This window comes from Carassius auratus, chromosome 24 (assembly GCF_003368295.1).
Source record: "Carassius auratus strain Wakin chromosome 24, ASM336829v1, whole genome shotgun sequence".
Classification (NCBI taxonomy): Eukaryota; Metazoa; Chordata; class Actinopteri; order Cypriniformes; family Cyprinidae; genus Carassius; species Carassius auratus.
In genome coordinates, this window is record NC_039266.1 from 5,002,112 (window position 1) to 5,029,909 (window position 27,798).

The 27,798-nt window shown below is 37.8% G+C and overlaps 1 protein-coding gene across 4 annotated transcripts in view; it reads right to left on the bottom strand.

The window, feature by feature from the left end:
* dpp6a (dipeptidyl-peptidase 6a) overlaps window positions 1–27,798 on the bottom strand; it is a 345,025-nt gene that overhangs the window by 119,743 nt on the left and 197,484 nt on the right. The gene's annotated exons all lie outside the window — the stretch shown is intronic.

Sequence of the window (27,798 nt, forward strand, 5' to 3'; positions counted from 1 at the left end):
TGTCCATGTTTAGCATGGGAATCCAACTCTTTAACAGTGTAAAAAACGCAGTATGCATGAAATAGCATTTCACCCCCCCCCCCCCCCCCCCCCTTTAAGGGTTAAAAAAAAATCACATTATTTTCCACATACTGTACATTATTGTTTGTCCTCTATGCCGTCCCTTTCTGAAACGCATTGTTTTTTTTTACAAAGCTCATTGTTCTGATAAGCGAGGTGTGCTCTGATTGGCCAACTATTCAGTGCTTTGTGAGTGGCCGAATGCCTCAAGCATGTGACGGAAATGTTACACCCCTTGTCTTACTGTGATGTGTGTCCTGGTCACAACACCAGCATTGCAAGACAAAAACAATAAAACCTACATTATTACAAACAAGGCATTTGTTGCATCCAGTGGGGACATAATTATGGACTATAATGATGTATACTGTGTTTTTAAACGTTGCATTGCATCGCGCACATATACATAAAACCATGTCTGCATTTGTGATCGGAGAAACTACAAATAACAAATGCTACTCTACCAGTGGTTCTCAATTCCAGTCATCGCACCACCCAGCTATGCATATTTTGCATGTCTCTCTTAGTTAACACACCTAATTCAGATAATCAGCTCATTATAAGTGAGCTCCGTGCATGAACTGTGTTCTCATTGCTTCCTACTCCCTGAGCAGGGGAAATCGGTCTAAGTTTACTTTACTTCGAAAAAAAAATAGTATTTGCGCTGCGCAACATCTTTACACACAGACAAGTGATCATATACCTTTGTAAATAAATGCAATTTAAATTCACGTTTCGTACACTTCAATGCAATGCAAAGTACACATAGTACATCAGAAATAGAATGGGGCATTCGATTACTGTTGGTGGCTCGCAGTCCCACTCTGCATCTGTGGTTGTATTATTATTATGATAGGTTCATGCCCAATATAGACAGGGTAGTCATTACTACTTTGATCGTAAGCAATTTCACATGGGGAGGCTGATATTGTCGGGATTTGTATGTAACAGCCAAATAAGACATACTTGGCTTTGAAGGTGCAGAACCAAAGGAGCAACATGTCCTGATATGTGTTTTTGTGAATAAGTCATGAGGCTAAACCCTACAGTCCTTACATGGCCCTGAGGGTTATAGGGCTTCAGTGCTCAATTGAAAGACCAAAACAGAGCCCCAGGCAAGCTATGGGTGCTTGGGGTGACAACCAAATGTTGAGCCCTGGGGCAGAGAGATCACAGCAGAGGTCTAGGAGAACATCCTGCCTGCAGCCATGCAGGAACAGTCCACATCCAGTTCGAAATGACTGAACCTGTGTCCCACATTATAGACACACTGTAGTGACCTCAACAACTATGGCTGAAGCTAAATTTAGAAGGGCAGCTACCTGAAATACAGAGATATGTAGATCACAGAATCTTGCATAAAGGGGCTTGGGATGTGTCATATGAATAGTTCAGTCACTGTCACTGTCTCATCCTCATGTTATTACAAACCTATATGACTTTCTACCATGGAACAAACAACTAATTAGAATGGGCATAATGATTAAGTTGTTTGTTTTTGTACAATAAACACATGCAATGTCCAGGGTCTGTAAAGCATTGCAGTAGTCAAGTCCAGCTCATTTTAGTTCAAGTCCAGGTCGTAACCTGAACAGTTCAGAGTAAATGTGATTTCACCCAAAACCTCTGCAGTGCACTCACTCACTCACTTACACTACACAAAGCGGATCATATTTGCACTTTGGCACAGACCACAACATTTTTCCCAGTGTTGTAACACTCAGTGATCTTAAGTCCAAGTTAACACCAAGTTCAAATATTTCCAAGTTCATGACAAGACCAGGACAATTAAAATATTATCTTGGACACAGTCTTGAGTACATCAATATTGCCATCAAGCTACAAAAAATTACAAATAAAAGGGGTGAAAAAAGATGATTTTATATTCATCAATTTCTCTAGCCACTGTAAACACTTCATAATACTTAGTGGATGTGTAGAAGGTGAGACTAAATATCCCATAAATAAAATAAAAACACCATCAACACAGACTGAGAGATCATAAGCATAGTGGTTCTGACATTTCTTTACAGATGAAGTGTTAAATAGAGATGGTATGGATAATGTGTGCACGAGTCTTATAGTCTGTCTCTGGAGATAATGAAGAGCTTTATGAAACCCTATAGATGTTGCAGTCAGATGCAAACTCTAAATCAGCTCTTCCTTGATCTGCTGTGGTGCTGGAGTATGCTAACCACAGCATGGTGACTTGGTAACTTAGTATATTCCATTGTCACCTCACAGTAAAAAGATCCTTGGTCCGAGTCTCAGTTCTAAGAAAAGCTCAGAAAAGTGGAGTTTGAATGTTCTCCACAGAAAAGTGTGGAAGATGGATAGAAGTGTAATTTTCAGTTGAAGGAGCTTGCGGTATAAAGCAGGTATCTTAAATTCAGTGTCCCATTTTTCTGCATCTGGTTTCATCCACAATTCGCAGATATGTAAAACTGTAAATTTCAGGTGTGAGTGTGAGATCTCACGATAGGCTTCATCATCCCCACAACTCTACATGACAAGCAGTTTGGAGATTAAATGAATGGATTTTTTGGACAGCAGGTGTTTGATGGAGGGTTCAGTTTTAGATGTGGCACTTGATATAGAGATCTGATTTGCAGACTGGGTGCATGCTCATGTTTCACTGAGCTGGATGAGAGATTAATCTGCAAATTCTCACTCATTCTTCTCTTAATATTCCTGCCATGTCTCCAGTGTTTTCCAGCTAATGTGAAATCGAGTAGGGTTTTACTGCTAAACAAACATGCTCTGCATCTGCGATGGATGCAGGAGTAGAATGGAAAAAAGCCTATAAGCAGACAGTCTGTTCTCAAAAGATGAAGAAGAAAAGGCAAAATAAGCATAAAAGAATATCTCTGTGATGCACACACTAAATCATTCCTGGCATACTTTTGTTCTGCATGGATTGGCTGAACTGTTACGGAATTGTTTCTGCACCAATAGAGAAGACAGACTATAGCAGCTTGAACTCTTGTCTGAAATAGGGTAAATAATGTCAATGACAGGGTGACCTCCAGACACCCACAAACATCTCTCATTTATTACACATGGGAAGAATGGAAGAAATGACACTTTACTAAGCAAAGTTTCCTTGGTTACTGTTGATAGCTTTCACAAGCTTTCTTTTTACAACACATTTTGCCATAAGCAACCATGAGAATTGAACACATTGAATGAATCACCTCAGAAATTATTAAAACATTGGTAAAAGGTGCATTTAGGAGTTATTTAGCTGGCTTGAGTATTGCAGTTCTTTGTATACATTAAATACTGATATCACAATGGCTGCATCTATTAATTTGGATCAACATAATCACACTGATACATAGCAGTTAAGGAATGGTTTTCAAAATAATAAATACTCTTACCTGTCCAAAAAAAGAAAAAAAAAGAAAAAGAAAAAAGAGACCAGAATTGTCACACTCACTGTAAACTTGTAAACACTTTAATCTGAATCAATATGTACACTACTTAACATTAATTTAATAACATATTTTTGCTGTTGTATTTGCTGATCTCAGTTTACAAACATGGGACTTACACTGGACAAAACCCTGTCTGACAGAATTGTGGATGGCAATATGTGTCAAGGTCTGAGAGGTCATTAATGTCTCAAGAATTTGTTTAGCCCGAAAGACTAGCATTTAGGTGTTATGATTTGTGTAAACTTCATGAATATAAACAGAAAAGAACTAAGGGTAAAACTATGCTCAAGTTAAAGTGTTGCAATAAGAACTTTCTACAAAATCAACTGAGGTGCAAATCAAACATTAGCATGCTATTGCTGTTTATGCTGGGCTGCTTATTCACAAAGGAACATTAAGAATTAAAAAGCCACTTTTCTGTGTTTGTTATCTATCATCGATCATTCCCAACTGCATGCTTGCCAGGACCTATGAGAAATAAATGTCTAGCATTGAAACATTACAATTAAGGCAACATGGTCCATGATGGATTGTTTCTCCTTACTGTTTCTCCTTATGTATTTCTCCACAGAATAAAGGACATCCAACAGGTTTTGAACAACATAAATAATGACAGATTTGGGTGAGATACTACTTTAATGCTTGCTCTTGGGCCTTATCAAAAACATTAGGAGGTTATGAGTGCTGTGATGTCAACCAACTATGTGATGGTGACCTTGCAGAGGATTTGTTTTTCAGTTTTATGATTTAACAATAGTTTGAGTCTTTTATTTAAAACACCCCATGAAACCACTCAGACATAAGAAACAAACAATGCAAAGCACAGGCTCCAAATAGCAGTAAGGGAATATGGCACTTATGATGTTTTATCAATCCCCTGCAATTTCTGGGGATGATGCTCATGGCCATGATATATTTCAAGATCTCTTTCTTAAAAGTAATCTTGTTGCTGTTTTGTGCTTGAAGGGAGAGGACAAATCATCTTGGGTTACTTGACTGTAACCCTGTTCCCTGAAAAAGTGAGAACGAGATGCTGCGCTCAATAGCGCTAATGAGAACATTCTTTGTTCAACCAGTTGTGAAACACGTGTGTCAAACATGCCAAGAATTGGCTTAAATAACCTTGGTGAAAACGTCATTGATTACGTGCACCTGCAGGTTATAAATAGACGTGAAACGGAAACATCCTCAGGTTACCCCTTGGTCTGAGAGACGTTCAGGCAAGTCGTCAGTGCGGCATTGAGGCGCAGCATCTCATTTCCGCCTTTTCAAGTAACCTGAGATGTTCCCTATCAAAAGCTACTCTCGATGCTGCGCTCAGTAGCACTAATTGGAACGAGAATACCAACATGCCGCACTGTAAGTGTCTGGACCCACAGGGTCTGAAAATGCCTCCTCACTAACACTCCTGCCCATGCTCAGATCTTTCAGCAGGTCAGCCTTGTACGCCTGCAGAACCACCATGGTGGTTGACCCGCTGACCCGCTGCTTGAAATGCCTTCCCCACCAGAGATGATGTAACTCTACACGGCTTGGTGGGGAGAGTTGGCTTTTAAGTGAGGATGAAATCCCAGGGGAGCGATAGCCCGCAAGTGTGTTACCTCGACCTGAGGCATTGCCACATATCCCTGTGCCTTAGTGCCCACGATTGTCGAATAAATTGACATCGTGGGAACAACAATACATGAAGAATAAGGCTTATTCCATGAACGGGATAACTCATCATGGAGATCTGAGAAAAAGGGCCACCTGACAAAAATCTGTCATCTAACCTGGAGTGCTTAGGGTTCTCTTTCTCTTGTGGCCAGTCTAACTTAAGCCTGGCCACCGCGTTAGTCACGACCTCGAGAAGCTCCCCAAATGCTTTGTCATCGCATCGAGGCAAGAGAACCCGCGTCCTCGTCTCGCACTGAAGAAGCGCCAGGGGTGCGCTTCAGCAGCGGGGGCAGGGACTTCGCGATCAGGGGAGAGCGCTAGAGAGAGAGGACACTCACGCACTCCTCGTCTCTCAGCTAGCTCGACGAGCAAACCCCATGATCTTAATATATATATTTTATATATATATTTCTCTTTTAAACTAGACAGTGACACACACACACAAAGCGGTCTCGAAGACAAAAAAACAAGATGATGTTTCCGTTTCACGTCTATTTATAACCTGCAGGTGCACGTAATCAATAACGTTTTCACCTAGGTTATTTGAGCCAATTCTTGGTGTGTTTGACACACGTGTTCTCATTAGCGCTATTGAGCGCAGCATCGAGAGTAGCTTTTGATAGGGAACAGTCTAACACACAAAAGCAGATTTTCTTTATTTCATGTCGTTTTTTAGTTCATTAGTTTTGTTTGCTTCATTTCCACTGCAACCAGGCTGGGGCCAAACTCAATTAGCATTGGCTCCTCTATTCTCCACCACCTGCTTTATCCACTTTATATGCATTAATTATGTGATTTATCCTCTCAGGACCACAACATTTCTCACTAATGCACATTATGAAATCATAATCTACAAACATGAACCAGCAGCTGATTTGTCAACAAATCATTCAACACAAACACCACAGAATTTACACAGCAGCAGAAGACAACTGTCAGCCGTTTTTGGAGTGATACATACATGTATATAGTTCAGTCATTCTAAATTCTAAATGGTGCAGAATGATAGGTCCTTTACATACAATGTGTTGGCACTCACATCATTTACATGGCACAAGCTGATTGGTGTCTGCTAATTCTGCAGCCAATGAGAGTGCTTACACCTGCAGTTTCTCTGAAACCCCCCATCTCCCCCAGCTCCACATGTTTAGATCTGCTACAGGATTTATGTATGCTGATTCATGCAGTAGCATAATATATTACATGCTCACAATAGTAGCAAGTAATACTTGCTCTGCGAAGCTTGACGGTTTGTGACTGAGAGGGAAGAGTTACAAGGAAGAATCTGAGGACATAAAAAAGTATATATTTTTATGCTTGTAGTTTATTTAGAATATATTTAATATATTTTATTTAAAATAATTTAATATTCACTTGCGAGTGCAGTTAAACAGTTTATTAGAAACAATTAAAAACTGATTTTCTACAAAAAAAAAAAAAAAAAAAAAAAAAAAACATTTTTATTATTATTAATGTGGCTGAGAATATTTTTTCAGTTTTTTTTGGGGATAAATAGAAAAAACATCATTGTCTGTTACATTGTTTACAGTTACATTAATTTGTTACATTTATATTATTTACATCAAGCTTTTGTATGGTTTAGTGTATATTGTTATTAAAACATGTTTCACTTGATTATATATTTAATCAAGAATTATGGTTTGGAAGAAGTCTAACTAGTAAAATGTTTACACGTTATGTGAAAACTAGTAGAAGCATATAAATAAATAAAAAGAGACTTACTCATGTTTATGATAATCCACAACAAATCTTCTTAGGGTGAATTATATCGTATTCATCTCATCACGAAGCAAACAGTAAAATACAAAATACACTGTAAAAAATTATTTAGCAGTTTAGTTGTTTCAATGAATTTTTTTATGTTGACACAACTTGCAGTTACTGAATTTGTTCATTCAACTAAAAATTTTAAGTTTTCAGTGTCTCAACTAGTTTGAAAGTTGACTGAACTAGGTCATTTGTCCTCATAACTTAAAAAAATTTGTTGACTCAATTCAATAGCAATATCACGTTCACAACATCACTTATCGCGAGATCTCGTCATTCTCCTGAATGCTGTTGAAGAGAGAAGAAGGTCGTCAGCCATTCTAGTCAGTTTCTCCTCAAAGTTTGGACATTTGACTAGAATACAACTTTGGTAAGTAAAATATTCGTATTTATTGGCTTAATGTGTAAAATTACATTTGTTGTCTCAGAAGAGTAAGTATTGTTTTAAGAGTCGTATATTCTGTATGTAAGTTACTGTATGTAAATGTTCATTTCGCGGCACTCTGAAGCCTCAAAATACAGGCGGTTCCACAGTATTTTCCTTATACATATTAAAACAGATATTCTCCCATGCGGGACAGCGGAGCTGAACTTATGTGGAGCACGATAAAAATACAGTTTGTATGTATTATTTGAGCCCAGGGCTGCGTTAGAGGCCGTGCAAACAGAGCGCGAGAGCTCAACGCGGATCACTGTATGGATTAAGAACGGCGGGAATAAAAAAAAAAGGAACTGCTCTAAACCTGACAGCGTAAGATATTCGTCAGAATATACATCGATGAAACATTAGGAGAAAAAAGAAGATTCCTACTCGAACTGTGTCTTTTCTGCATGTTATAAGGGAAACAAATGAGCACCATAAATGAGCACCTCCCTCAGAGTTCTTCTGGAGCGCGTATCTTAACGTTACATTTGATATCGCTGACATAAGCTTAGTTTTGATGATTTTTTTACAGTCTACGGTTCAGATGAAGTTCTGAAGGTAGCGTTACAAACTCTTCTTTCAGTTTTCTGAAGTAACGTTAGTCATTCAAGTGCCTCACTAGAACCTAGAACCCAGTGTAATACTGCGTGAATATCTGTTTTTATATAGTCTATGGTGAATATACGGTCATAAGTAAATTGCGTACGTTTAAATCTATATATTTTAGAATAAAAGTAATAATATCATATATCTTGTATAAATAGAGATACAATAACGATCGACACAAATGTGTTAAATTTCCTTTTATTGTGTTATAATTATGTGTTGTGTCATTTAAAAGCATTGTCTGGATGGTATAGTTTGTCTTTGGCTTTTAATATAAACTTGTCAATACATTTGTCTTTCTCTGTAAAGATTTATTTATATGTATGTTTATTATTTTACAGTGTTTTAACATGTTTTTGTATTTTTCATGTTTATGATATTTTTGAATGACTGAAGATTCAGCGCAGAATTCAATAATCCTGTGGATGGACCGCAGCGAGTCCTTTTGCAGTTATCCATCAAAAAGATATGCAGACATAATGGAAATGGCATTTACATGGTAGAGCTTGGACAAAGTTGTAAGTAAATTTATTTATTTATAAATGCACATTTATTGGAGTCTATGTGCTTTACAATTGTAAGGCCCTGTTTAATGCATCCCTTTGTTTTTATTAAAGCACACAGGCTCTGCGCAGGAATTCATCAAGGACATGACTGCTGGGATTACGCTTGTGGATGACCAAACTGAGCACCATCAGTCTGCAGTGATGTGATCCAGGTAAAAGAAGAAGAAGAAATCTGGGTGATCTGGGTTGTAACTCGTTGTTAGACGATCTGTGTACTGTGTTAGACGATCTGGGACTGGGACTAACAGAAATAAACTAATTCAGGTTTAAAACAACTTGAGGTTTAGTAAATGACAATTTTCTTTCTTTTTCTTTTTTGGGTGAACCCTTTACGAAAATGTAGATATTTGCATTGGAAAACAGCTTCAAAATTTAGAGAACATAATTTGACATTATTTTCCCCAGTTTTATTCCGTGAATTTTCTATAATTGGTATTTAAAATGTCTTTATAAAGTGTTGAATTTATCATAAAACCACCAGAAACCCTGTTTATGGACATAGCCATTCTTTATTATTTTGCTGAATACTGTTTTGAATCCTGAAAAATGTTCAGTTCTAGCATATTGGCCATTAGCAACTTTGCTTAAAGGATTGTTCCACCAAAAAAATTAAATTAGGCCATGTTTTACTCATTCTCAAGGCACCCTATGTGTATATGATTTTCTTCTTTCAGAGGAATCTGATCTGAGTTGAATTTAAAATTGTCCTGGCTCTTCCAAGTTATTTAATGGCAGCAGAAAGGTGTGTTTTTTTTCTCAGCAGTCCAAAAATAGTCAAATAAAATGCACCCATCCATCAATAAAACGTGTCTCACATGGCTCTGGGGGGTGAATAAAGGTTTCCTGTCGCAAATCGATGCACTTTTTGTAAGAAAAATATCCATATTTAAAAAGTTGTAAACACTTTTTTTTCTCTTCCACTGACTATCATACGTGCAAGCCTAATTTTGCGATTCTACTTTGTGATTGGCGTATTGTTGTCTCCTCCGCTCTTCCGTGTTCGTCACTAATCACCGGTGCATGCATGACCCCTATGTCCTATTTTCATCCACCCGGAATGGCTCTTACGAAAGTGAGAGAAAAGGGTTTAAATATGTTTTGAATAACATTTTAAATATGTATTTTTTTTATTACAAAAACACATGGATTCGCTACAGGAGGACATTATTCACCTCTCAGAGCCATGTGAGGTACTTTTTTATTATGAATTGATGCACATTATTTGACTACTTTTGGACTGTTGAAAAAAACACCCACCTATTGCCATAAATATTTTTTTATATAATCCGACTGGATTTGTCTGAAAGAAGAAGTCATACACACCTACGATGCCATGAGGGTGAATAAAACATACATGGGTTAACCAACCCTTTAGGGCCATTTCATAGTCAACTCATCTGTTGGCATACGTGTCCCCGAGGCTACGCATCGTTATGCTTCGGCCGCCATTATGCGTCGGTGTGTAGCCAAATGTGTGGTCCTATTTTTTGATACGCGACGTGCCGATTCACGCAATACTATGCGTTGTCGGTGTGGGCGACATTGGTTATACATATTCATCCACATTTATACCATAGTTCATCAGCAACAGAATACACTCCTCTTCAGTTGCCATTGTAATCTGAATATCACGCGACCCGACTCTACTAATATCAACCGACTCTACTACCCCCTGTTGCGTGAGCCGTGTATTGCATACACGCATCAACCGTGATGCTTGCGTTCACTGTTTAGATTATGAAAAGGAGTGCGTCGCTCGCGTTTCTTGCTCGCGTTTCCCGCGTTGACTATGAAACGGCCCTTAGGAGTCATGCTTTACTCTGAACATGCAGTGCAACAGACTATTATTTAAAAGGAATACCTATTTACACCAATATATTTTCTGATCATTGTATAAATGGTGTGACAGATTAGACACTTAGAATCAGATTAAGAAAAAAAACCTGAGTTGTATTGGTTTGTCACATTTTATGTCATTCAAAAATCATGTAGAATACCAGTGAAGAAAATAATTTCCCCCCATTTTTAGAATAGTTGGTTCTGGGGGTGTATTTTACACTTATCTTCCCATGGGATTTTAAACTCTTTGTGTTCAGCAGAACAAAGAATTTAGTACAGGCTTTTAACAGTTTAATACAGGAAGTTATTTTGAATGTTTCTAAACGAAACCGTTGAGGAGCACCATTTAATTTTGACTTTCATTTTTGGTTAAATTTTTCAAAATATATTCCACTTGAAGGTGAATTACACTTTGCAATTACTACTAATTGGTAGCTGTGCTTTTAACAAAACACACAACTTTAATAGTGTATGTACATATGTGTGTTCGTTTATAAATTTATTAAGTAATGTAATATTTTTTTTCTTTTCCCAGCCATCCAGTGACATTAAGGATGTTGAGAAAGAAATTGAAGAGGGCATTCTGATTGTAACTGAGGAACAGCAATGTTATGTGCTTCCCAAGGAATAACTAACATTGGTCTCATTTGGACATCCTGTCATCACAGACATCTCCCATGTCCCCAAGGCATTTGGAGTCCTAATGGGTCTGTATGCAGAGAACATCCACTACCTCCAGCGCATTAAATACACCATTGAGGCTCTGCAAAAACTTGTGAAGACCAGCTGCTCCCACCGTGTGCTCGCTACAGCGGCAGGAACTGTAGGTGTGGAGGAGTGAATGTCCAGCGCTCTCTCCACCCTCAACACCACGAATAAGGTGTCCTTGAGCAAGGCACAACTTCTCCCCGGGCGCTGCAGCATAAATGGCTGCCCACTGCTCTGGGTGTGTGTTCACGGTGTGTGTTCACTGCTGTGTGTGTGCACTTTGGATGGGTTAAATGAAGAGCACAAATGTATGTCATGTCACTTTCACTTTTCAGTGTTCATGATGTGTCCATCGGCTCCACCACACTCTTTCTTAAAAAGTAGTGTTTTTTTTTTTTTTTTTAATAAGGAAAGGTTCTTTTGTGCCTTTCACTATATAGAATGTACATTAAAGTTTACATGTCATGACTTGGAATATGCATGTTCTCATTTAAACAAATGTTTTTTCACCTCTCATTTTCTTAAACAGTATGTACACATTTTCAGTATGTAGCATTATGATGGGGGACGAGTTTGGAAACTTTCAAGATCCTTCTGATGTAAACACTTCTGTCTGGTCATGTTGTGCTATGAAATTTAGAATCTGACTTTAGATCTTTGTGCTTCCATGTGCATTCATTCGATTTATATCTTATTATACAGAAGTACAGTATACTCATTTTTTGTTACTAATTGTGATATTATATTACATATATCTTGGTTTCTCATTTTGACCATGACTTGCATTATGGTGGGGGGAGTGCATGTGAACTTGTGCAGGGTTAATATGCAGAGTTCAACCTTCTGATATTCATATTGCATTATGAAATTAAAAACAATCCCTGTGGTTTTGATCTGATGAATTGAAATGCAACTATTTGTTTCTCAATCCCATGCCAATGTTATTTATTATAAATCACACTTTCAAGTGTCGGTTCAGATCTTTAGACGTGTTTGTATTTTGCATTTTTTGTTTTGTTTATCAATTATCAGTTGATGTGTTGACAGCAAATTGCTTGTTCAATTTAAATGTGAATGAAAGTGTTGTCTCTATCATTAAATAAATTACATTAAAAAAAGTGTTTTGTCATCTTTATTTAAACATTTAAGGCAGTGGAGTAACATTTGTTTATGATTATTGATCGAAGTAAAAAAAAATCCCTGTTGACACAACATGATTTAGATGACTGGACTAGAAAATAATAGTCAAGTCAACTTAAAGAAATTTGTTACCTGGACTAACTCCACTCTAGTTTGAAGTTGTTTCAACAAGATTTTTTTTGTCAAGATAACAAAAAAATTTTAGGCAGCGGGGTAACAAAATATTATTAGTTGACTCAACAAATTCTTTTTTACAGTGTACTTGAAGAACGGTCTCGCTGCTTTGTCTTCTGTTGTATGGGCGTATTCAAGCCACACGGTATATACATACATATACATACATAAATATACATACATACATGGTATATCAGTCTGGCGCGTAAAATTCTAGCTAATGGCAATTCAATTTCAAAGGTGTCTGTAGAGGGCTGACTTAATTGGTTTGAGGGGGAAAAATGGCTTCAACATGCTTGACAGAAGTGCTTTAAAACTGTTTAGCCAAACATAAATTAAGACACGTTTGAAACAAATCCAAATCAAACACCAAATCGCTGTACACATACTGTTGATTTTTGGTTCCAGGAAGCTATTTCAAAATCAGCCAAGTTGCAAACCAACATGCTGGATGATTGGATGCATGAGACAGAATGAAACCGAGTGCCAAGATTGAGGCAAATAAAAATAAACAAAGCCTTAAAAATGGGTGTGTGAGTCATGGACGGCGCTAGGAAGCATTAGTCACAGTAACGGCACAACCCGAGAAGAGGCGGCTGATCGAGTCTCCTCTAAAAACAGGCTGCTGATGACAGACGGCCGCTGTGAGAATCCACCCACCATCTACAAATCCCCATTCATGCGGTCTCTCTGACACACGTAAAGGTTGAATCCACTTTATGAGGATTTAGTGAGCCTTGGGAAAAAAATAAATAAATAAATTTATCCAAATAGCAGAGAGACACGATCCTGCTGCTTATTTTCAGACAGTTGCAGAGAAAAGAAAAATGTATGCTGTGGAAACTGTCGACTTGGGTTGGTATTTCTACGGCATGGAATTGAGTGGTGGCTGCATGCCACAGTGATGGAAGGAGAGATAGGCCAGCACACATGATGGATAAGACAGGGAATAGAGAGCTAATGAGCTCTGGCCAGAAGACAGGGAAAGAGAAACTCTCGCTGGGAGCTTTGGACATCTGTGAGGAAGAAACCATATCTTTCAGTCAGTTTAAAGTGGAATTTAGGACAAAACCTCAAGGCCTCTGTCTTCTCAAACACACGGGCAGATAAGCCCTTGTTTCATCCCTGAAGCGATGCTGTCAACTCAGCGCGACACATAGACCAGCACAACTAAAGGTTATCAGAGACACAGAATTGGCAGATTTCCACAAAACATCCCACTACATCCCTTGCCCACCTTAGCTGGTAATAAACACAAATAAAAGACAAAGATATGCATTTGTGCATAAGGGTCAATTTTATTGAAATTTGGATTTATACATCATTTGATAGATGTATAAATGAATAAATAAGCTTTACACTGATCATTCCATTGGATACTGAGGGTAAAAAAAAATAAACAATCTAAATATTGACATTATCGCCTTTAAAGTTGTCAAAAAGAAGTACTCATAAATTCATGTTACTAATCAAAAATTAAGTTTTGATATATTTACAGTAGTAAATTTACAAAATATCTTCATGGAACATGATCTTTATATTATTTTACATTACATTTACATTTAGTCATTTTGTAGATGCTTTTATCTAAAGCGACTTACAATTGGGGGATACATAAAGTGATTCTTCTTAAAGAGGCAAACAGACACAGGAAGTGCTTGTACTGCCAAGTTTTAGGCATTGTTCAAATAAGTACAAGTTAGAAAGAGAATGAATAATATATATATATATATATATATATATATATATATATATATATATATATATATATATATATATATAATATTATTATTATTATTATTATTATTATTATTATTATTTCTTTTTTTTTTATGAAGTCAATTAGCTTCGAAAGAGATGAGTTTTCAGCAGTCGCATGCCTGGAATGGTGAACGAGAATGTTCTGGAAAGTGAGTTTGAGCCTCTCTGCAATGGTACCATGAGGTATCGCTCACTAGCGTAGATACTTCTGGAGGGAATATAGATTTGTAGTAGTGAGTGGAAACAAGCAGGTGCTGAGCCTGGGGCTGTTCTATATGCAAGCATCAATGTCTTGAACTTGATGCGAGTCACAACCGGCTCAGTGCAAGGAGATAAAGAGAGGTGTAACATGGGATCTTTTGGGCTCATGGAAGACCAGTCGTGCCGTTGCATTCTGAATTATTTGTAGAGGTTTGATTGTGCTTGATGGAAGTGCAGCCAAAAGAGCATTGCAAGTAGTCCAGCCTAGAAATGACAAGGGCATGGACAAGAAGTTGTGCAGCATGCTCCGTTAGAAAGAGCCTGATCTTTCTGATGTTGTGCAAAGCAAACCTGCAAGTGGTCTTTGAAGGTCAGCTGGTCATCAAAGGTTACACCAAGATTTCTTTTTCAAGAGTTAATTGTAAAAAAAAAAAACTAGCAGGATGAAAAAAATCACCCTGTAAAGTTGGAGTGGCAGGGAATACAAGAATCTCAGTCTTTGCCAGTTTGAGCTGTAGGTGATATTCGCTCATCCATGCTGAGATGTCTGCCAGGCAGCCTGAGATTTGTGCAGCTGCCCTTGGATCATCTGGTTGAAATGAAAGAAAGAGCTGTGTGTCATCAGAATAGCAATGGTAGGAAAAACCATTTGCCTCTATGATGGGACCCAGTGATGCCATGTGTCTGGAGAAGAGGAGGGATCCAAGAACTGATCCCTGAGGAACCCCAGTGAGCAGCTGATATGCTTTCAATACCTTCTCTCCCCAAGCCACCCTGAAAGACCTACCAGTGAGATTGGATTCAAACCAGCGAAGTGGAATCCCTGTGAGGCCCAGTAATGAGAGGGCAGACAGAAGAATCTGATGACTGACAGTATCAAAAGCAGCAGACAGATCCAGCAGAATATCCTAATTAATTTTAATTTTTTTTTTTTTATCCTAATGAGAATATCTTAATGATAAATATCCTAATGATTTTTGTCTACAAATATACCTATAGAGAGTGCAGAAAAATGCTAAAGCAGAATCAGAATCAGAATCAGAATCAGAATGAGCTTTATTGCCAGGTATGTTTACACATACAAGGAATTTGTTTCGAAGCTAGCAGTGAAGCTAAGACTAAATAAATTTAAACAATGCAATGTTTATTAGAAACCTCATGATCAACTATTTTATTTATGATCTTGTTGATGACAGCAGCCCAAATTCAGCAGTGCGTTTGTTGTACTGTAGCCATTGTTATTGTTATTGTTATTTTCAGTTAGACACCACGCAAGCTAGCAGCACTATTAAGATAGGTCTGGGTTTTGTAGTCTATTTGCTTCATTCCAGTCACGTCATTGTCATATGAGGGAAAGCTAAATATATATTACTGTAGGTTATGTTTTAGCCTTGATCCATCCTGTGTACTTGTACTGAGCTGTATGTACTATGCTCTATAAAGTGAAAACTGCATTACCCTGCTTGTGCCATTCTGTTGGACTGTTTATATATGTGATTCAGAGTGTGGGCACACAGGGGCATTCCCAAAGCGCTTCCTGACACAGCGTCTCAGGGAACCATGGTTAAATATATTACATGGGACGTGTTCCTCTTGATAGCAGTAGCTTGTTACTGGAAAAGTGTCTGTCATGCTCCTAAAACATGCAGTTCATTTAGTTACTTCTTTTAGCTAGTTACTCTCCAACACTCGCCAACTACTGAGCAGGAAAACTACAGGTTGTGTGTGTGAGAGAGAGTGTGAGCGAGTGCTGCAGTGAGTATTTGTGAAAAACAGTCGCCGACAAGGTTTCCAAATAAGAGTCTGCTGACATGGGTCCCAGCAGCATGATGCAAAAACACTATCTCATTAAAGCCACAAAAATAGACCTGCATGAACACAATTACGCATTCAGCAGAGAGTTATGCTCACCAAATATCTCACTAAGCTTCTTTCTCTCTCGCTCTCTCAGGGCTCTTTATCCAACCCTTCTTCTTCACTATGGAAAAATAAATAAATAAATAAATCAATAAATAAATATTTCCAGAGGAACGATTAAGAAGGATTTGTAAATTGTGCTGGAGAGACTGTTTACTCCTAACTCTCACTGAGAGTCTGTATCAGCCTGTTGCCAACATAATACTTAAATAAAAAATAAAATACATTAAGAGTTTAATTTAAACAATTGATGTACTGTATGTATCATTTGTTGTAAATAAATTACATTACATGGAAGCAATTTGTTGGCCATTTGCCATCCTGCTCTCAAGATATATCAGATTTTTCCTCTTATGGATGCCGGCACCGACACAAAGCTACTTAAAGAGACAGTTCACCCCAACAATTTTATTTCTGTCATCATTTACTTGCTCTCAAACCTGTTTGGGTTTATTTCTTATGTTGAACATAATAGATACATTTCGAAGAATGTGGGTAACCAATCAGTTGATATATATGGATAAATCTAACAGGTTATCACAAATCAGATATACTAGAGGTAATGCTAAATAAAGATCTGGAAATGAGATTCCACCCCAAAATGTAAATGTCATTAATGACTTTCCCAATGTCGTTCCAAAATTGTAAAAGCTTCATTCATCTCCGGAACACAACTTAAGAAATTTTGATGAATACCAGGAGGCTTGTGACTGTCCCATTCACTTACAAAGTAAATTACACTGTCAAAGTCAAGAACAGTATGAAAGACATCGTCAGAATAGTCTATCTGTCATCAGTGGTGCAACCGTAATGTTATGAAGTGACAAGAATACTTTTTGTACATGAAGAAAACAAAAATAACGACTTTATTCAACAAATCATCTCCTCTGTGTCTCTTCACATCACTGTATTGCCATTTTGGAGAATATGAGCTAAACGCAGGCAGCATACACTCTTCCATGTCAGCCGCACCACAAAGATACGCTTTTTGATTCAAATCAAAGCTTAAATACAAGTTGAAAACGTATCCTTGTGTCGCGGCTGACACAGAAGTCCGTACGCTGCCTGTGTTCAGCTCATATTCTCCAAAATGGTGTTGCGGTGACTTGGAGGACACATAGGAGATGAATTGTTGATTAAAGTCATTATTTTAGTTTTCTTCATGTACAAAAAGGAACAACCAATGATGGCAGATCCTGACTATTCTGACAACGTCTTTCATACTTTTCTAGACTTTGACAGTGTAATTTACTTGGCGGTGAAGGGGACAGTCACAAGCCTCACAGATTTCATCCCAAATATCTTAAATTGTGTTCCAAAGACGAACAAAGCTTTTAAAATTGTTAACAAGTGTTTCTTCTTTTAAAATAATATAATTTTACCCTGTCATTATTTATACAGTATACAGGTGCTGGTCATATAATTAGAAGATCATCAAAAAGTGACATGAGACACGTCACTGGAGCACATGGCACCAAACAAACACAACACTCACAGAAGACAGTGACAGAAAGACAGAAGACTGTGACAAAAAAAGTAGATTTATTTCACTAATTCACTAATATTTTTGGCCATATTTCACAGCCCTAATGTAGAACCACCATTCATACTGTAGAGAAGTCCGCTATCTCGTTTGACTTAAAAAAGGCTCATCACATCCCAGTGATGTGTATTTTGTATCTCATTAAATAGAGGCACAATTCAGGGAAGAGTATTTAAGTAAATGTAGGCCTAAATCTAAAATAAAATCATTTTAATATTGCTGAGATTAGATTGGCTATTCGATCCATTCGAGTGCTCAGTGTGCAGCTGCTGCAACACTAATAATGTGAGCTACTGAGGCGAAACCTTCCAAACTGGACAGAAATGCTTTTCGCACCATGTCTTCGCTCAAAAAAGATGGCTTCTTCCTTTAATTTGTATGAGTAATTCACATTAAACTGAGAGTGGAGGCTGGAAATGAATGCTAGATTGCCATCCAATTTAATGTCTGGCGGCACATCAATCAAAAATTCTGATTTCACAGAGGCAATATCGCCTGAGGCAGTAGTCTGCTTTATACGAGAGGGAAGAGTCGTCGAAGAACATTAGGCAGAGGTATGATGGTGATATTTAGACAGTGTACTATACGTCGCTATTAGAGAAAGGGCACAAAATAGCAAGAAATTACTTTGGATATTGTATCTATTACATCCTCATCTAGTGCCCCTCATCTCTGCTATCTGACCGTCTGCCTGTCAGCGTCTGTAGGGATGACAGCCACACAGGCGCTAGTAATGTGATTTCCCCATCATTTTAAGTTAATTTTACATTGATTAATGTCTTTTGAGAAGGCAGTAATAGTATTTGGAGGAGTTACACAGCTTGGGTGCCTTGCAAGGGAGATTACATCAGCAGATAACATTTCAGCTATGTAGTGTGAAAACACTGCAAAGTAACTATGTTATGGTGTGGCTCTGGAGTTGCAGCAGGTGTGCAGCGCTGCCACGCTGAGAACAGTTGGCCGAGCGCTTTCAAATTCATTACCTGAAAGGCTGTCAGAAGTCTCTCAGTGTAGTTCACTTCCTCTCTCCCTGACTCTAAAGCGGCCGTATGCTGCAGATGATTGGGTTATGGCAAGCAGCCAGATGAATTTTGGTTAAGGTCCTCTTTAAATTCTCTCTCACACAACTCTGCTGACCCCTCTTCCTCAATGACGTTGCAGAGGGATAAAAGGAAAGGGCCATGGGTGGATCAAGGAAATGTTACAATGACACATTATTTTCACAGGCTGTTCCTCTGCAGTCTTGCTACATGGTGGTTTATTTTATGTGATTTCAAAAGTGTGGACTTACTGGCTTTTACATTATTAGCTTCAAAAAGTAGCATAGAGCAAAAGACCCTGTGAAATTCGACTTAATTTAAAACGAAGGTTTTAGACTCAAAAGTGTTCAGATTGCCCCCCTCAGTGTATTTAGTAATTTTAATTTGAAAATTACCTACCTAACTTAAAATGGTAACAGTTCCTGATAAAAGTGTAATACACACACAATTTATATTAATCTTAGTCTTTGGAAAGAAGATACTTTAGGCTTTACTACCCATCATCCAGAGTTGATAATGATCAAAAAGTTTATGATCAAGATAATGATCAAGAAAGGTGTATCACAGCTTGCATCTCGAGCTGTCACTCGAGAGCACCAGAATTCAAATGATGGTCTCATTCTGTTTGTGACAAAACCATGTTTTTTTGTTTTTTTTAATACCAAGATGCAATTTTTTGAGCACAAGTTACGCCAGAACAGATACAAAGAATAACTCTCCCAGAGGAAAAGAGATGTAAACAAAGAAAATAACCATCCATATTAGAATGTTATTGTTTCGTTGGACTAAATATGCTCTATGAGGCTTAGACCTTAAGAATGATATATACCTGTAGTTTTCAAGATTATGTCGCTTTTCATTTAATCTATTCGTGAACATTGACAAATGCAAAAAAAAAAAAAAAAAAAAAAAAAAAGCATTCAGAGAGTCAGCGTCCAGGTGCGGGTTAACAGGATAATACTGTAAAGATGCTTTGACACAATTTGCATTATAAAAAAAAACACTATATAATAATGGTGACTTGACTTAAGAGTGAAGATTAGACAATGAAACACTTATAATTGTGCTTTACCAGCTGAGACAAAGAGTAAAGCAGTACAAGTATGGATGAAGAAGCAGAAAAGGTCTGAAGACAGAAGAAAGAAAGATGGACAAAAAAAAAAACAAAAAAAAAAAAACAAAGCATTGGTATTACATTGAGAATGCAGAATTAATGATGGTGACAATTGTGAGTAGCGATGCCCAAGATGCTTCTTTATTTTGGACAGGTAAGGGGATTAATTACTGTGTAAAGCATTCTAGTATTATTGACATTTACATTTATTCATGAACACTGCAACATAATAACCCTATAAATTATGGCTGTAGTCCAGGCTTTAAAATGTTAGTCTAGGGTTAAAAACAGTGTTAAAGGCCTTTAAGAGACATGTAACCAGAATTTCAAAGCAACATCTAAGTCTGAAATGCTTTTACAGGCACTATAAAGAACCAGGTAATGGAGCAAACAGTCTGGGCCAAAGTCCCCTTACCTAGTCATTACTGCAAACGATGCATGCTTGCTTTTTAACCTTCGGGATTTATGCACTGCAAGATCAAAACTCCATCCGAGTGAATCCCGAGAGTTATAAAAGACTTGATGGAATGCTGTTTCATAAGCAGCTAGAGACTTCAACAGGCCAAAGCTTTACACAGCTCAGTGAAGCCATATGTCGTCTCTCCGTAGAGGTGCTGAAAAAAGACAAATCCCCTTAAAAAAAGACTGTAATGCAGTCATCGATTTTACCAACTGCAGTGTCAACCACCTGCTAGTTAATACTGAATTTGTACTGTATTGCATATTTCTGCCTGTCCAATGTAGGAAGGACTGTATCACTGTCTCTTACTAATTAAATTAAACATGAAACATCAGGTATTTGAGACACCTGGGAAGGGACTAAATGGTGTATTCTTAATATGTGGCCCAGCAGCAACATGTTAATGCAATGTGACTAGTTACAGTTTTATAAAACATTCAGCCTTGTGCCATGGCTATGGCAACCTTGATCTAGTGGAACAAGTGCATTAAACCTTGCAGATGCCTTGAGGACTTGTCCACATACAAGTGTATTGCACGGCATTACAATGGGTGTCATTCATTAACAGCTGGCGCTTTTTGTGCAGTTCACAAATGGCACTTTCTGATACAAGTGTATATTACTAGCAATCACTAACGGCTGGGGGCTCAGCATGTTTCACCTTCTGAGACGACGCAAGGCAGCACTTATCCCAATGACCCACAGAGCAGCCAACGGCATGGGAACTGGCTCTAATGCGTGAAGGAGGGGAAATGCAAGTGAGAGTGCAAGTATAGAAGAAAGAAGTCAACGTGTTGTTCCTGAGATGGGCATAATCTCTCCTCCTGGCACATTATGGCTTCAGCCCCGCCACAGAAACTTTAACACCCACCTAAGGGCTGGATTATTTGATCTCAACAACAAGCACAAAAATCGATCCGGCTCCAAGTATAATCCTCGCCACGACCGTAAAGTCAGACACTTTCCCTCCTTTATAAGCAACATGCTCTATTTCCAGTCGCTGAACAATGGGTTGCTTTGGGATGGTGGCTATCGATGAACCAGTGCACTGGAGAACAGAGAGTCATTTATTCATTTTTAATGATCGCTAAGTAAGCAACATCTCATTAAAAATACACAGAGGGAACAAGGTGTGTCTCCAAATCTGATCTTTTAATACAACCTTGATCATTTACTGCCAAATATAGGGCCAGCCATCTAATTCCCCTGCCTGGTTATTTAGTCATAATTGGGGGTTTATTGATTCCCAGCCAGTCGTCATGGCTGAGGTGACCTTTTGTCTGAAAATAATTGCTCCATTAGAGTCTTTATAGAGGCTCCTGTTGGGGGCCTCACACTATTATCTGACATAAGAATAACGGCCAGATATGAGCTGACCCTCTTTAGATATGACAGAGTTCCTATTCTCTTCCCAGTCTTGAATCAGTTTGTGCAAAGAGAGAGAGAGAAAGATAGAAAATGGAAAGGAAGGATGGCAGAGTGAAAGAACTTCCTATTGATAGCTTGGATGTTAAGTCCCCACGTTAACGCAGGAAATATGTGCTTTGACGTTTATGGGGTCATTGAAGTAAAGCTACAGTATGTTAGTGGATTACAGATAAATTTGGGGGAGGCAGGGGTCACCTGAGTGCATGAGTTTATTTGTAATCAAACGGCCATTTAGACTAAGCCGTTTAGAATTGAAATCGGGAAGAATGAGAGGGCTTCTGAGAGGGATTCTGTCCCAGACGCAGTGTTGCTTAAATAATCTTCAGCTTTGGCTTCCTCTACTATGGCTCTTTTTTTATCTCACCGCACAGGTTGGCACACATTAACAACGCCTTTTGGGAAAAAAAAAAAAGGTGGCATATTATAAAGATTTCCAGTCTCCAGATTCTAATCTTTGGAAATAACAGATGTTATTAATAGATGTTATAACATTTTAAATGGTTGTTTTGTACATAACCGATCTCATTTGCATAAAATGTTGTCACTTGATTAATCTGCATTTTGGGGGACAATAGCCTATCGGTATACTTCTTGCCTATTGTGTGGCACAAATTTATATTCAGCATTTTTACCACGTACCAACTGCAGATACTTCTGTACCAAACTTAACAAAAAGATTAAAAAAATGTTACAATCAGATGAAGACACTGCTGTCATGCTCAATGACTCCAAATTCAGACAATCAAATAAAGGTGATACACCCATTCTAGTTCTACATTTATGTCAGGAGGAAGAATAGCTATATTCAAATTTTATTTAATTTGCTCTGAGATTGAGATTGCCAAATATGTTTCTATTGCATTATTTTCAACGTGTTTATTGCTGTGTAGACCACCAAAAATAGAAGTAGTGTAGCCCTTAGTTATTTGCATTAAATGTATCAGGTTGCCACGACTACTATAAGCACATGCTGCTTATCTATACAAGCATTGTAAATGACTTGAATGGTACACAAGATGTGAATTTGTAAGTTAACAAACTGACCCTCTCCCCCTCAAGTTCAAATTTGTGAACCTACAAAAGAGAAATATTAGGTTAACTACATGGACTTAATATGGGCCGGGATTAGTAAGTACATTAGTAAGTACACAGTGCATACAAGTGTACTATGGTCAGCAAGGTTGCATTTGTTTGAAATAAATAAATGAATAAATACATAATTGAACTGTAATTGAATACATTTTAAAATGCAATTTAACACTGTGATGGCAAAGATGAATTTTTGAGTCTTCAGTGTCCCAAGACTCTTTAGAAATCATTCTAATATGCTGATTTGGTGCTTATAAGATGACCCTGTCTCTGAATCTGTCACGCAGTGTTGTTGCGGTGCATCTGGTGTGGACACCCAAATTACTTGTCACTGGAATCTTGTTGTGTCACATGTAGTTAGGACATAGTGTTAAACTGAATGAATGAATTTGAATGTTATTGTGCATGTAGAACACCAATACTGTACATACAATCCATTCAAAATCATTTTCACTATAAATAATCTGTAAAAAAAGATTAAAAAAGTTAAAGAGAAAGTTTTTCTCTTGTCTATCTATCGTGCTCCTTTCTTTTTTTTACACTCACACTAGACCTGGATGGAACTGAGAGGCTTTTAGCACCCAGTCAACCTTCAGGCAAGACTACCAAAACGTTGTACAAAGAACTATGGTTGAATAATTAAACACAAAGATAAAACATACTTTCTTCCGCTATCACCTCAATTCATCCTATATTCTGGTCTAAAAGCATTTCAAAACAAAGGCATAACCAGTTAGAAAATATGGAAAAATACTGACTGCCTCATCTGAGACGTGTTCACTAGTGGCAATTCAGGACAGCAGAAGGTACATTTTTTATGAGTATAACAACTCATGTCATTCAAAAGGGCACAAACAAATACAATCAAAGTGACTGTGATAACACCGATCACAGCTCTGTAGTCTGAACCTAATTTGAACCTTGGTGTCCTCAAGGGAGGAGATCCCGTTAAGGCCCATATACACCAAGCCGACTTGAAAGAACTGGCTGCGATGAAAGTCGATGGTGTTGTCGCCTCGCGTCAGCATCATCAAGGCAAAAAGCTGCGCTGGAACACACCGCACAGACTACAGCCGACTGCAAACATGTGTGCTCTGTGCATGCGTGAGAAGAACGAGCTGTTCATATCAGCACCTATTAATAGTATATATTCGTCATTCAAAAGGAGAATGAAATGAAGATACACGAGATAAACGCAGATATATACGAAATGTAAACAAAGCAGTGCTTGCTTACCATTTTGAATATAAGTAACGTTGAGCGTTAACTTTAATCAATTTATGCGGCTCATGCTGTTATGAAAACATTAGGTATTAGAATGGTTGGAAAAGATCCTGTATCATTTAAACAGCCTTCTGTCTGAGTTGTTTGCTAAACTGAACATTAAATCCGAGCTCTCACTTTCGCCGATGGCCCCGCGCCGATTCGACATGTTGAATCGAGCAAACTTTTATGAAGAGCCCGAGCGGAACATACCAAACAAACTAGCTCGAGCATTCCTCACTGACAGCTTGTATCCTGGGCATTATAGGCAACATTACAACCTTCACTGGATATAAAAAATGTGATATATATTATCTAATTCAAGAACTTCCAAAAGAGCTTTATAAATTGGCATGTGACTGTGATCCCGAGCTCCACTCTCTGCCTCATAGATAGCGGTGTGGTGTTTGAAGTCTGTCATAGAATATGCATTTTTGGGCCTTTAAAATTCTGCTTCTACAAGACTCAGATGTGGCATGCTAGTCAAAGCTGAGAGCAAACTCCAGCTCCCTAGCCATGATATTTTTTCACCCTTAATGCTGTCTGGGGAAAGGTGTGACAGTGAGATCTCCTATTAGTCTGCCCAATGAGCTCAATATGCTGTGAAAGAAGAAGGAGAGATAGAGAGAGAGTGAGAGAGAGAGACGTAAGACTGAGATGCAAGGCTAAAGACTCGGAGCTCCAGAGCTAGGCAGTGGTTTCAAAAAAGCATTTACTCTAATGTTTTATCATTTCAAACCTATCAAAAGCCTTCTGTGATATACTTTAAATGCAAAGTTTCTTGATCTAAAATGGTAATGTGCATTAACAGCTGTAAACCATGTCGGTATGCAAATTAGCAAAAACGTATTTACACAGCAGTTTTTATTTTGGTCGCACATGCGCCCCATCTGTGTACCATCTTTGTGCACCCCTGATTATTATTCATGTTTTTAATGACCAATGCCAATATCTAAAGACCAGCATATATATTCAACAATGTATACTGACATAAATCACATAATAATAATAATAATAATACTACTGGTGGGCCGTTATCGCCGTTAACGTGCTGCGTTAACGCGAGACTCTTATCGGGAGATTAAAAAAATATCGCTGTTAATCTATTCTCAAAGTTGGGTTGGGAGCTGGGTCTATACTAATCAAGCTATGATGAGTTTCACCTTGATATTTTATATAACCGACTGGTTGAGGCCAGCCTAACGGACAGCGACACTGAAGCTCTCTTCTGCGAAGTTCTCCTCAAACTTCCTCCTGCACCGGAACGAACACATACAAATCGCATTTTTAAACAAACAACAAGATGTGAAACAGTCCGATTCAGTACTCCCGGTGTTCTGGTGTTCAGGGCTTATGCAGAGAAAGGCGTCTCGAGACAATAAAAATAAGCATTTTCAAGTGTTTTGATCAAAACACTTGAACATCAAATTTGCTTATTTTTGCTCTAGTGCCGACAAATACATAAAAAATGTCAGAATATCCACCTTGGAAATTATGCTCGAAAAAAACTGTCAGTTATTTCTTAAGTGAAAGCAAACAGTTGGAAAAAAATGGGATGTGTATTATATTGGATGCGTTCATCTTCTCTTAAAGGGACCGCGCCTAAATTAGCTACTGGCTGCTGTAATATTAATACAAGAAAATGAAAATGAAAATCGCTCACTGCTCTTGACTACTTTGTAGTTTTGACAGTCAAACCAAAAATTATTCAGACACCAGATATATTTTTTGATATATATAGCAAAACTGTAATAATGTGAGAAATGCTGAAGGTGTCTGAATAAATGTAGGTTTGATTGTATATTTCATTTTTACATTGAACACTATACAGTGCTTTTTTACATTTAATTATTTAGTTTCTGTACCTTGACACCTACAAACTTGAAAAAACCTTGAACATTGTGTAAATAGCACAAATAAATAAAAATAAACGAACATACAAATTAGACCATTTCAAACAGGGCCCACTGGTACAACCTTCACCGGGTCCCTGCTTGTGCAATGTGGAATTAGTTTACAGCTTGTTCAAGCAGTTTGTGATGCCTTTTGGAAACAGGAGATGTACATTTCTAATGCACCATCTAGTTTGATAAACCCCTTCTCAAAGACTTACTGTTTGTCAATTTTATTTGGGTAACACACATATTCTGAATGCCGTCGGCAGAATTCGAATGAGCCATTTTAATCTACATTAATTTCAAGATCACAGTGAGATTAATCTAGATTAAAAAAATTAATCTATGCCCACCTCTAAATAATACTAATAATATGGAAATTATAAAATGCAGAATGACCATGAATATATACCAATAAAGCAATCTTAAAATGACTGAATATTGGCAGTTTCAGGACATTCTAGGAGAAAAGTATAAGAGTTCATGCATTCATATATATATATATATATATATATATATATATATATATATATATATATATATATATATATATATATATATTAGTGGTGGACATCTAGATTATCTAGATTAATCTCAGTGTTATCTTGGAATTATTTTAGATTAAAATGGCTCATTTTAATTCTGCCGAAGGCATTCAGAATATGTGTGTGCTTCCCAAATAAAATAATGACTAAAAGTAATGTTAAGTTTTTGAGAATGGGTTTCTCAAGACAGGTGGTGCATTAGACCAGGGGCTCATCTCCTGTTTCGAAAATGCATCACAAAGTGCTTGAGATAGCTGTAAACTAATTCCACATTGAAAAAGGTGCAAAAAACCTTACGCCCGTTTCACACATAATCCGTCTGCAGTGCGTATGCATTGTGTATTTTTTTACGCACCCATGTTAACGGATTCCAGCGTTCACGCGGTTGTGGTCCGTCAGTGCGTTCCAGTAGCGGTGCGTCTGCAGCAGTGCAGAGATCGTTTACATACCGAGTAGTGGACTGCAAACGCATCCTGTGTAAAAGCACAATGAGTATGAGTCCGTGCTGCTTCAGCACCACATACGTAATGCACACGGACTGCATACGCACTGCAGACGGATTAAGTGTGAAACAGGTGTGCGTCTTGTCGAGGTTTCCATTGGGAAAAAAAAATTTCCCTGAAGCAAACCCGGCGCCATCTTAGCTGCATCCATGTTAGCACGTCACGTTTGATGTGGTGATTTCACAGTAGGCATACACACAGGTTTAAAGACTCATTCTTGCCCCCTACAGATTCGGCTAGGTATACATCCACGCTAAAATATCAAAGTGAAAGTCATCATAGCTCGCCTAGTATAGACCGGGCTCTCAACCCAACTTTGAGAATAGATTAACGGCTATATTTTTTATATCGCCCGATAAGAGTCTCACGTTAACGCCGATAACGGCCCACCACAAATATATATATATATATATATATATATATATATATATATATATATATATATATATATATATATATATATGTGTGTGTGTGTGTGTATATATATATATATATATATATATATATATATATATATTTATATATGTGTGTGTGTATGTTTTATGCCATGTACAGAAAAAATATTCCAGAACACAGTTAAATAGTGAGCCAGCTGTCTTCTATCCAAAAACACCACTACTGTTGTCCCGTAATTCCAAGTC